We start from the raw sequence: 12816 nt of genomic DNA on the forward strand, positions 1-12816 counted from the left end.
TGGATCTGGAAAAGGCTTACGACAGGGTAAACAGGAAGGCACTGTGGGAGGTTTTGCAAATATATGGGATACTAAGAAAGCTTTTAAGAGCAGTCAAGAGTTTTTACGAGAGTAGTAGAGCTTGTGTTAGAATTAGAAATGGAGAGAGTTAGTGGTTTAAGGTAAAGGTGGGACTTTCTCATGGATATGTTGTGTTGCTCTGGCTGTTCCATTTATACATGGAAGGGGTGGTGTGAGAGGCAAATGCAAGGGTGGTGGGTTGGGATTGGAGATGATTAAGTAAAATGGTGAAAAGTGGGAGATAAGCCAGTTGTTGTTTACTGATGACACTGCACTTGTAGCAGGATCAGAGGAGGGATTGAGGAAGTTAGTGACAGAGTTTGGGAAGGTGTGTGAAAGATGGAAGTTGAAGATAAATGTGGGTAAAAGTAAGGTGATGAGATGTACAAGGGGAGAAAGTGGCAGCTGGCTGTAAGTGAGTATTAAGGGAGAGAGACTGGAGGAAGTGGATAGGTTTAGATACTTGGGTGCAAATGTGGCAGAAAAGGGAGGAGTAGAGGTGGAGGTAGAATGTAGGTTGAGCAAGTAAATGCCTTGGGGGATTAAAAAGTGTAATGAGAAATAGACATTTGGGAATGGGTGCTAAGAGGAGATTATATGAAGGAGTGATTGTGCCGACAGCACTGTATGGGGCAGAAACATGGAACATAAGAGAGGAAGAGAGGAGTTTGAATGTGTTTGAGATGAAATGCCTGAGAAGTATGATAGGGGTTACTAGGCTGGATGAAGTGAGAAACGAGGAGGTGAGGATGAGAGCGGGGGTGGAAAGGGAGTTGAGAGATAGGATTGATAAAAGAATATTAGGATGGTTTGGACACATGGAAATAACGATTGAGGAAAGATTAGTAAAAGAGGTGTGGAAGGCAGAGGTGGAAGGAGTGAACATGAGGGGGCATCCTAGGATGAGGTGGATGGATGGGGTAAAAGGAGCATTAGGAAAGAGGGGAATGTCTGTTGAGGAAGGACAGAAGAGGACAGAAGATAGGGGTGAAGGGAGAAGGATTGTGTATGGATGATGCTGTGATGCATGAGGGGGAGTGGGTGGGGGTGGGGGTTTTGAAGTATGTATGAGAAATAAATTGACAGCCCAAAGGGATTTCTCCCCGTCTTCTCCTTTTCTGCTTGAGGGGGGGTAGAAGGGGGGTCGCTGAGTGGATGACGCGGCCGTGCTGTGGATGTACTGTGTCTTGCGACACAGATGCCAAAAAACGCTTGAAGTTGAACCTAGGTGTTCCTATTAACAGTGAGGTGGAAAGCAAAACTTCAAAATCTGAAACACAATCTGAGAAACATCAACAAACATTAATGAATTGACAATTTGTAAATACATGGTGTTCACTTATAACTTAATTACATGAAAATTACGAAAATAAGCAACCATTATAAGGCTGTTTATAATAGCCTAGAGATGTGCTTTTATTTTTTATTACAATAAAGGTAATTAATTAGATTAGGAGCTTAAGTGTGAAAAAAGTGTACAGTTGACGGACAATGTATAAATATGGTGCTAGCTTATGTGTTAATTATATGAAAAATACTACCAAAAACAAACTTATTTTTTACTGATTCTAATAGCCAAAGACTATGCCTTCATTTCTCTCTCTCTCTCTCTTTTCTATACCGTACCCCAGGGGTCAAATCTTAACCTCAAAATTTTGCTTAAGTGGATTTTTTTTTTTTCAACCTAGAGTTCTAAAACTCTGATATTTGGATTCCTTGTCTTTTTCTGATTCTAAATATATATAAATTTATATAACTATGACTTTTATTATCCTAGTTATTGGTCACCAAATGTTAGTGACCTTTCATATGACCTTAAAATATCTGAAGTCATATCTCCTGAACGGTTGTTCAGATTGACCTTAAAATTTCATAAATAAACCAAATTTCAGCAAAATTGGAGAGATGGCACTTGTTGATTTTACAGAGAATGCCCCATATGTGAAAAAGTTTTAGCAAAAGGTAAGGATGTTTCTTGAGCTTTTAAGGATTTGGAAAAGGTTTATGACAGGGTAGATAGAGAGGTAGCGTGGGAAGTTTTCCAGATATATGGGATTTGAGGGAAAATGTTAAGGGCAGTGAAGAATTTTTACAAAAATAGTAGAGCCTGTGTTAGAATTGGAAAGGGAAAGAGTGAGTGGTTTGAGGGTGGGGTTGCATCAAGGATGTGTCCTGTAACCATGGCTGTTCAATGTGTGGGAGGTAAATGAGAGGGTAATAGGCAGGAGACTGGAAATAGTAAAAGAAAATGGAGAAAAGTGGGAGGTGAGCCAGTTGTTGTTTGCTGATGACACTGTGCTTGTCACAGGGTCAGAGGGGGAATAAGGGAAGTTTGGGAGGGTATGCGATGGGAGAAAGGTGAAGATAAATGTGGGTAAAAGTAAGGTGATGAGATTAAGGAAGAGGATGGCAGCGAGTTGGAATAAGTCTTAAAGGAAAGAGGCTAGAGGAAGTGGATAGCTTTAGATATTTGTCGTCACAAGTTGCAGGAAAGGGAGGAGTGAAGGTGGAAGTACATTGCAGGCTGAGAGAAGCAAGTAAATGCCTTGAGGGATTAAAAAATTATGAAAAACAGGCATTTAGGAATGGATGCAAAGAGGAAACTACATGAAGGGGTAATTGTGCCAACATCACTGTATGGGGCAGAGACATGGAATTTAAGAAAGGCAGAGAGGAAAAGTTTAAACATGTTTGAGATGATATGTCTCAGAAGTAAGGTAAGGTTTACAAGGTTGGATAGAGTGAGAAGCAAGGTGAGGAGGAGAGCTAGGGTGTAAAAGAAGAGGGCAGATAGGGTTGATGAAAGACTATTGGGATGGTTTGGACATATGGAAAGAATGAGTGAGAAATGATTAGTAAAAGATGTGGAAGGCAGAGGTAGAGGGAGTGAACTTGAGGGGACAACCAAGGAGGAGATGGATGAATGGGAGGAAAGGGGTGTTGAGCAAGAGGGGAAAGTCTGTGGAACAAAAAAGGGAGAAGGCAGGAGATAAAAGTGAGTGGAGAATGGCTATGTATAGGTGACACTGTGATGCATGGAAGGGTGCAGGTCGGGGGGTTAGAGAGTGGTTATACGTGAATGATATTTTGATGCAGCCCAAAGAGAGTTCTCCCAATCTTCTCTCTCTCTCTCTCTCTCTCTCTCTCTCTCTCTCTCTTTTGACATGAGGTGACTGAGAGTGGGGTGTTGCTGATTAGGTGAAGTGGCCTTCCTGTTTATGTGCTATGTCTTGCTGCATTGCTCCTAACCCAGGAGAGTGGGCTGGATACAGGGATGACATATCATCCATGTGGAGCTAAGCTAAGATGAGAGGGAGGAAAGGGAGGTGGATGGGAGTGGAATGGATAGGAATGAAATGGGTGAGAGTGGGTACTTACTTTTGACTTGGCTACCCCCCTTATAAGGTGGAAAAATCCCTTGGTGCATGTATATATATAATATATATATATATATGTATATGTATGTATATATATATTATATGAATATATATATATATATATATATATATTAACAAACACATACCATCTGGAGTATTGGCTGCATGTTATTGTGCCTAAGTAGCATGCAGCTGATACTTTAAGGTCTATATGGGGCACCCCTACAGACCAGAGCCACACTTCATTTTGTATGTGATAGATGAAATCTCTGTTTATAGAGAAATTATTATTATATTGTGGCTGTCCCTCCATTATGCTGTTCCCCCCCCCCTTGTTTCAGTCCAGTACCATTTCTCTGAAGTGAAGAGATAAGTAAGCGGGTAGTGGAGTGGAAGGAGGTGTCATCAAGGTTGATGTGGATGAAGGTGAAGCTGGGAAAGGATATGTGGGTTTTTGTAAGTGCGTATAGGCCTGGTAGTGAGAAGAGCGTAGAGGAAAGGGAGGCTTTTTGGGTAGATATAAATGAGTGCATAGAGGGATTAGGGAGAAATGTCAATGTAGTTGTATTGGAAGACCTTAATGCTAGGGTAGGAAATGAACCAATAGATGGAGTGGTTGGGAAGTATGGAGTTCCAGGTAAAAATCATAGTGGAGAATTGATGGTGGAGATGTGTCTTGAGAGTTGATGATAGCAAATACAGTGTTTAGGAAGAAAGTCAAGCATAAGTACACATGCAAGAGGGTGGTGGATGGAAGGGTGGCAGATAGAGCATTAATGGACTATACAGTGGTGACCAGGAGTATGGTACGAAGAGTTAAGGATGTACATGTTCTAAGGGGAGAGAGTGGGGGAATATCAGATCATTTTCTGGTGGAAGGTAAGTTGAGAGTGGAGAATAGATGGAGAAACAGGAAAAGGGCAGAAGGTAGCGAGGTACTTAGAGTGAACTGCGTAAATGAGAAAAAACGGAGAATGAGTATAAGAAGCTGAAAGAGGAGTGGGAGGAAGTGAAGGATAGAGTAGAACTAGGAGTGGAAGAGGAATGGGGATGGTTCAAGGAGGGAGCCATAAGGTGTGCAAAGATGGTGTGTGGAACATGGAGGGCAGGAGGAAATAGAAGGAAGGGTAGTGAGTGGTGGGATGAGGAAGCAAAGAAAGGTGTAGAAGAGAAGAAGCAGGCATTCATAGATTGGCTACAAATTAGGACAAGGGAATCGTATGAGAGGTACAAAGTAAAGAGAAGGGAAGTTAAGCATAAGATAAAGGAAGCAAAGAGGAGAGCAGATGTGAAATGGGGTAAAAGTATGACTGAAAATTTTGAAAGTAATAAAAAGATGTTTTGAAAGGAAATTAAAATAGAAAGAGGAGGTGAATCAAGTAGAGAAGAAAAGGTAAAAGGTGCAGATGGATAGATAATAATGGAAGAGAAGGCAGTGAGAGGAAGGTGGGCAGAGTGTTTTAGGGAGTTCCTAAATGTGAAGGAGGATAGGGAGGGAAAAGTATTTGCAGTGGGAAGTGCTAGGAAAATGACAGTGATGAGTGAGGAAAATGGAGGAAAAATAGGGAAAGATGAAGTGAAAGCAGCTGTTAAGATGATGAGAGCAGGTAAGGCACCTGGGTTGGATGGATGCCATGCAGAATGTCTGAAGAAAGGAGGTACAGTTATGGTGAACTAGCTGGTGAGGTTACTTAATGTTTGTTTAAGAGAGGGTAGAGTGCCGGAGGACTGGAGGAGTGCCAGTAACATTCCGTTTTACAAGGGAAAGGGGGACAAGTGTGAGTGTAGTAGTTTCAGAGGGATTAGCTTGTTAAGTGTAGTTGGGAAGGCTTATGGGAGGGTCTTGATTGAGAGGATTGGGAGAGGAACAGAGAGAGTGATTGGCAAGGAGCAATGTGGATTTAGGACAGGTAGAGGCTGCATAGATCAGATTTTTGTGGTAAGACATATGTGAGAAAGCTATAGGAGAGGGTAAGGATGTTTTTAGGGCTTTTATGGATCTGGAAAAGGCTTATGACAGGGTAGACAGGAAGGCACTGTGGAAGGTCTTGCAGATATAAGGGGATAGGAGGAAAGCTGTTAGGAGCAGTCAAGAGTTTTTACAAGAGTAGTAGAGCTTGTGTTAGGATTAGAAATGGAGAGAATGAATGGTTTGAGGCAAAGGTGGGACTTCATCAGGGATGTGTTATATCGCCCTGGCTGTTTAATCTTTACATGGATGGGGTAGTGCAAGAGGTAAATGCAAGGGTAGTGGGTCAGGGGTTGGAGATGATTACAGAAAATGGAGAAAAGTGGGAGGTGAGCCAGTTGTTGTTTGCGGATGACACTCCGCTTGTAGCAGGATCAGAGGAGGGATTGAGGAAGTTAGTGACAGAGTTTGAGAAGGTGTGTGAAAGAAGGAAACTGAGGATAAATGTGGGCAAAAGTAAGGTCATGAGATGTACAAGGGGAGAGAGTGACAGCAGGCTGGAAGTGAGCATTAAGGGTGAAAAACTGGAGGAAGTGGATAGTTTTAGATATTTGGACGCGAATGTGGCAGGAAAGGGAGGAGTGGGGGTGGAGGTAGAATGTAGATTGAGAGAAGCAAGTAATGCCTTGGTGGATTAAAAAGTGTAATGAGAAATAGACATCTGGGAATGGATGCTAAGAGGAGGTTATATGAAGGAGTGATTGTGCCAACAGCACTGTACGGGGCAGAAACATGGAACATAAGAGAGGAAGAGAGAAGGAGTTTGAGTTTGTTTGAGATGAAATGTCTGAGAAGTATGATAGAGGTTACTAGGCTAGAGTGAGAAATGAGGAGGTGAGGAGGAGAACAGGGGTGGAAAGGGAGCTGGGAGATAGGGTTGATGAAAGAGTATTGGGATGGTTTGGACACATGGAAAGAATGAGTGAAGAAAGATTAGTAAAAGAAGTGTGGAAGGCAGAGGTGGAAGGAGTGAATATGAGGGGGCATCCTAGGATGAGATGGATGGATGGGGTGAAAGGGGCATTACAAAAGAGAGGAATGTCTGTGAAGGAAGGATGGGAGAGGACAGAAGATAGGGGTGAATTGAAAAGGGTTGTGTATAGATGATGCTGTGATGCATGATGGGGGGTGAGGAAGTATGAGAAAAATTTGACGCAGCCCGAAGGGATTTCTCCCCGTCTTCTCCTTTTCTGCATGGGAGAACGGAGAGGGGGGAGGGGGTCACCGAATTTATGAAGCAGCCTTTCTGTGGATGTGCATTGTCTTGCAACACTGCTTCTGACCCAGGGCAGTGAACAGGATGCAAGGATGACCCATCATCCAGGAGGTGCCAAGATAAGTGGGAGGGTGGAGGGGAGTGGAATATATAGCAAATGTAATGGGTGGAAGTGGTTTCTATGCCTTTTTCTTTTTGGACTACCGCCCCAGTAGGGGGAAAAAGCCTTTGGTATATGAATGTATATGTGTATATATGTATATATGAATATGTATATATACATATGTATATATGTATATATACATATATATGTATACAGATGCTCCTCTACTTACGTTCATTCGTTTTACGTTTTTTCGATTTTACGTTTGAACTGACTGTAAAAAAAAATTGTAAAAAAAAAAAAATTGAGTGAATTTTTTAGTTTAGCGCGCTCTCCGTAGTTCAAACGATACTTACGCATGACGCTGCGTCCATTGTTTACATTGCACAAACGACAGACTGAAAGTGCCTTGCCTCATCATCCTCCTCCCCCACCATTTTAATTCATTTGAAATTAAAGTTATTATTTTACAATGTTATGTGTATAATTAATGATTTAGAGGTGTTTTATAAGATACGGTAATAGAATTTACGGATGTATACAGTAACAACTTACGTTTATTTTCAACTTACGTTCGGCCGTTCGGAACGTAACTAAAACGTAAGTTGAGGAGCATCTGCATATACATATAGAATTAAATTTGACCGCTGCTTGTGCAAGAATAAGCTTCTTGTTAAAGGATTCAACCTTTCTAATAGTGCTTCTTTGTTCTTCATTAAGTCGGAATAAAAGATTGCCGAAGTTCATATTGTATATCATACAACGTTTCGCCCTTCTTAGAGCATTTTCAAGTACATCTAAAAGGTAATAGAAACCATTTATATAACAACAGGTGAACTGGGAAAGCTTATACAAAATAGTGAAGAAAGATCAAAGATTTTATGTGGGAATTATGTTTGTGGCGCTCAGTGGGGTGCTGGGAGGGCCAGTTGTCCACCCAGTGAAGCTAGAGCCACGGAGGTCGTACCTCCCTGTACATTTATGGATGGAGCCTTCTCTCGAATATGGATGGCCTCCAGGATCTCCAGACGATAAAAGTTGTGTGCGGAGTCAATGATCTTTGTATTTTCCACCAGGATCTTTCTAGTCAGGGAGGAGTTGTGTTTTTCCGAAAAATGTTACTTTGGGTGCACCAGCTTGTAGATGGCACGTTAATCTTCTGGAGAGAGAGGTCGTCGTCATTCCTATGTAAGACACAGGACAAAGCTTACAGTCTTCGTGCGGGCAGATGAACTCATAGATGACATTACTTCTCCGTAGTGGGTTGAGGTTACAGGTCGGGTTATTTCGCAGGATGAGGTTTGACGTTATAAAATTCTTATAATAAACCCGAAGCTCCAGCTTTTCTCCAGGGTCGGATGGTTGTACACCGCGTTCAACAATTTCCCTGAGGATTCTTTTGTCCGTTTGGTAAGCCATACTCATGAAAGATCTGTAATTGCGAATAATTGAGGGGCATTTCTCGGGAGGGATGGTGTCATGCTTTAGGTAGTTCTCCATTTTTCGTTGGATGACTTCTTGTACGTCCTTATTGGGGAATCCATTGTTAACAAGGACTTGCTGCAAGCGTTGAAGCTCTTGGTGTAAAAGAGGCCATGTGGAGCAGTGCATGAATGCCCTGTTCACATATGAACGTATGACGCTTTTCTTTTTAGATGTACAGACGCTCCTCAACTTACGTTTTAGTTACGTTCCGAACGGCCGAACGTAAGTTGTCACTGTACTATACATCCGTAAATTCTATTACCGTATCTTATAAAACACCCCTAAATCATTAATTATACACATAACATTGTAAAATAATAACATTAATTTCAAATAAATTAAATTCAAGTAACATAAATTGAGATGGTGGAGGAGGAGGGGAGGAGGAGGAGGAGGAGGCAAGGCACGTTCAGTCTGTCATTTGTGCCATGTAAACAATGGACGCAGCATTATGCGTAGGTATCGTTTGAACTACGGAGAGCGCGCTAAACTAAAAAATTCACTCAAAATTTTTTTTTTACATTTTTTTTTACAGTCAGTTCAAACGTAAAATCGAAAAAACGTAAAACGAATTAACGTAAGTAGAGGAGCGTCTGTACTTGAAAATGCTCTATGAAGGGCAAAACGTCGTATAATATACAATATGAACTTTGGCAATCTTTTATTCCGACTTAATGAAGAACAAAGAAGCACTATTAGAAAGGTTGAATCCTTTAACAAGAAGCTTTTTCTTGCACAAGCAGCGGTCAAATTTAATTCTATATATATCAAGGAAGATCTGCTACCTACCTTAAAATATATATATATATATATATATATATATATATATATATATATATATATATATATATATATACTGTATATACATATATGCAGAAACCTCACTTCACCATTAGGTATTTATTCAACAAAACCATAGAACTTATAACAAAATGTAATGTATGAAAGACCTTACTGTCATTTTTTTTTATAATTTCTCCTATGGTTTTGCTTTATATACATATGTGTATACTTAATAGAATAAAATTAGGGTGGTACTACCGGTGAGTAATGCTGACTATGATCATCAGCACCAGCAACACTACCATCTATTACTACAAACTGAAAATGCCTCTGGTGATCTTGTTTGCTTTGCAAGTGGAAAGTAAAAATTTACCGCTCTTTAAAATAATTAGATCAAACTGGCAGTGACTAACAAGATAACACAAGTCTTAATTCTAAATAAACAACAGGAAGAATATGCTTCTCTAACACAAATAAAGTAAAATACACTCTGCACGAGTGACAAATGCTAACAATATACTGTATTTAAATAAGGTGAGGAGGGGGAATACCGACCAAGGGGGAACACTGACCAAATGCTCTAGTAGGATAACTATTTCAAATTGTGTGCCGCCACTCACCACCAACATAGCACCCATCCTCAGTGAACACCACATGAGCACCAGGTTTCCACTATCACGACGTCTGTGTTTACCAGGCAAGAAAATTGATTTTTCGGATATCTGTTGTTATTTTTCATGGCTCTCATATAGTGTCTCACATTGGTGAATATGGCATGATTATTTTGAGTTAAGTTTTATTACAATATCTAGCCATATTGACATGTTATCGAGTGAAATAAAGTGCGTCCTTTCAAAGTGGCTGCCATGGCATTGTGAAAAAAAAGGGCGCAGGGAAACATCGACCGCCAACATGTGGGGAACACCGATGCGTGAAATGTTGAATATTTTGAAATACTTAGAAAAAACATAACAAAAAGTGAATGATTATGTATATTAGCATGAAAATAAATGGTGGTGGATGAACTAACGCATTTAAATGAACTGCAACAGTTTTGTGTGTGTGTGTGTGTATGTACTTACCTAGTTGTATTTTACGGGAAGGGGGAGCTATGCTCGTGGTGTCCCATCTTCATATCTCATTTCATCTAAACTATTTTTAAATTCATGTATTGTTTTTGCACACACTACTTTCTCATATAACTTGTTCCAACTGTCTATTACTCTGTGAGGAAAGCTGTTCTTTTTCAGATCTCTTCGATAGCTGTCTTTCTTGATTTTCTTTCCGTGTCCTCTTGTATTTCTATCATCCCATTTTATCAGATTCTCTTTATCAATAATTTCTATGCCTTTCATGATTCTGTAAATAGCTATCATATCTCCTCTCTCTCTTCTTTGCTCTAGTGTCTGTAGATCAAGTTTTGCTAGTCTCTCTTCATAAGATAGTTTTGAGAGTGTTGGTGCAAATTTTGTAATTGCTCTTTGTATTCTCTCAAGTTTTTTTATACATTTTTTTGTACTTGGTGACCACATCGTTGCTGCATATTCCAATCTTGGTCTTATCAGAGTGATTAGTATTTTCTTCACCATTTCTTCCTCCAGGTATGTAAATGCAACTTTGATTGTTCTTATTAAATTATAAGTTTCACCAAAAATCTTATTTATTTGTTTCTCAGGTGACATATTATTCATAACAATGACTCCCAGGTCCTTCTCATTTTCTACTTTTTTTTTTACTTTTTTCTCCCAATTTATATGATCCTGTTACTCTGTTTTTGCTTTTTCCAAATTCCATTATACTACACCTTTTAGTATTGAACTCCATCTCCCACTTCTTACTCCATTCCCAGACTTTATTTAGATCACTCTGTAGTGATTCACAATCTTCTTCCTTTTTCACTTTTTTTAATAGTTTTGCATCATCTGCAAAGAAGCTCATATAACTTTCAATTTCTTCATCCATATCATTAATATATATAGCAAACATTATTGGGGCCAGAACTGTTCCTTGTGGAACACCACTTATTACTTCATCTCAATTTGAGTGTTTGTCTCTTATCACTACTCTCATTTTTCTTTCTTGCAAAAAGTCTTCCATCCATTTAAGCAGTTTGCCCTGTATTCCTCCTTCAGTTAATTTCTTAAGCAACTTCTTATGTGGTACTTTGTCAAAAGCTTTTTTTAGGTCTAGAAATGCACAATCAGCCCATCCATCTCTTTCTTGTATTATATCTATTAGCCTTGAATAGAAACATATTAAATTGGTGACGCATGATCGTCCTTGTCTGAATCCAAATTGCCTTGGATTTAGCACGTTTTTTTTTCTAAATATTTTACCCATCTACTTTTGACAATTCTTTCACAAATTTTTGCTATTGTACTTGTTAGAGAGACTGGTCTATAGTTGGTAGGGTCTTCTTTATTTCCCCCTTTATATATAGGTACTATATTTGCTTTTTTCCAATCTTTTGGAACTTTTCCTTCTTTCAAGGAACTGTTTATTATGCTATGTATTTTGTCTGCCAGTTCATTCCTGCATTCTTTCAAAATCCAGTTTGCTATTTCATCTGGTCCATGCGATTTTCTGACATCAAGATTACTCAAGTGTTTCATTATTTCATTCTTTGTTACTTCTATTTCTTTCATAGGGGGGACTTTCTCTTTCCATTTGATCTCTTCAGGTTGTATGTTCTCCCTTGTAAACACTGATTTAAAATGCTTGTTCATAATTTCCGCCATTTCTATTTCCTCTGTGTATTCAACTCCTTCTTGTCTTAATTTCTCCAAATCTTGTTTGTTTTTCAGTTTGTTGTTTACAAATCTGTAAAATAATTTTGGTTGATCTTTACATTTTTCTATGACATCTTTTTCATATTTTCTCTTTTCCTCTCTGCACATTTGTACATATTCATTTCTATAACAAGTATATATTTTCCATTTTTCAGGCATTTGTCTTTCCTCCATTTGGTCCAAGCTTTATCTCTTTTGTCTTTTAACTCTCTACAACTTTTGCTGTACCAGCACTTTGTATATTCCCTTTCTTGTTTTTGTCTTGGGACATACTTTTCCATTCCTTTTTTGTAAACCTTTGTCAAAATATTCCATTTCTCTTCCACTGTTGTTTCTTCTTTGTATATTTCTTCCCAGTTTTCTTTTTGAAAGAATTCTCTTATTTTATAAAAGTTTGTTTTTTCATACATCATTCTTCCTTTTCTATATTGTTTATTTCTTTTCATGTATTTTTCCTCATTTAGTTCCAGTTCAATCAATATGTGGTCACTTTTACTTATTGGTGTTTTATATTCAATATTTTCCACTATTCTAGGTTCAGATGTGATTATTAGGTCTAGTCTCGATGGTTCTTCATTTCTATACCTAGTGTTCTCCTGTATCCACTGTGTCATTGTATGGTCAATAATCATCTCGAGTAGAACATTTCCCCCCTAAGCCGTCTCCACCCTTTACTGTCATCTCTTCCCAGCATACTTTTTTGCAATTAAAGCCGCCCATCATAACTATTCTTCCTCCATCTTCCATTATCTTATTTAACCCCTTCCATACGGTGCCGCACACGTAGGCGTCATGAGGAGCAAGTGGATTCGCGACGCTGCCATATCGGCGTCTTGATTATATTTATTGTAGTCGCCCCTGTGTTTTTACATTCTCCCAAATGCGCCCTTAATCCCATTCTCTGTGGTTTTCAAAATTCGCGGGTGAAAGAGAGAACGATCGATATAAGCGGCGACTATATTTTATGATGCGAATATTATTTCGTTACGTCGTACGGCTGGCATTGGCTGCTGCCCGCGAGATTTAAGTCCCGT

General features: G+C 39.3%; 1 protein-coding gene across 1 annotated transcript in view; it reads right to left on the reverse strand.

Annotated features, from left to right (window-relative positions):
* The window catches only part of LOC143023161 (vesicle transport protein SEC20-like), a 30930-nt gene that overhangs the window by 8540 nt on the left and 9574 nt on the right, over window positions 1-12816 (reverse strand). The gene's annotated exons all lie outside the window — the stretch shown is intronic.

This window comes from Oratosquilla oratoria, unplaced genomic scaffold, assembly GCF_046742065.1.
Source record: "Oratosquilla oratoria isolate Oo_2021 unplaced genomic scaffold, ASM4674206v1 SCAFFOLD45, whole genome shotgun sequence".
NCBI classification, from domain to species: Eukaryota; Metazoa; Arthropoda; class Malacostraca; order Stomatopoda; family Squillidae; genus Oratosquilla; species Oratosquilla oratoria.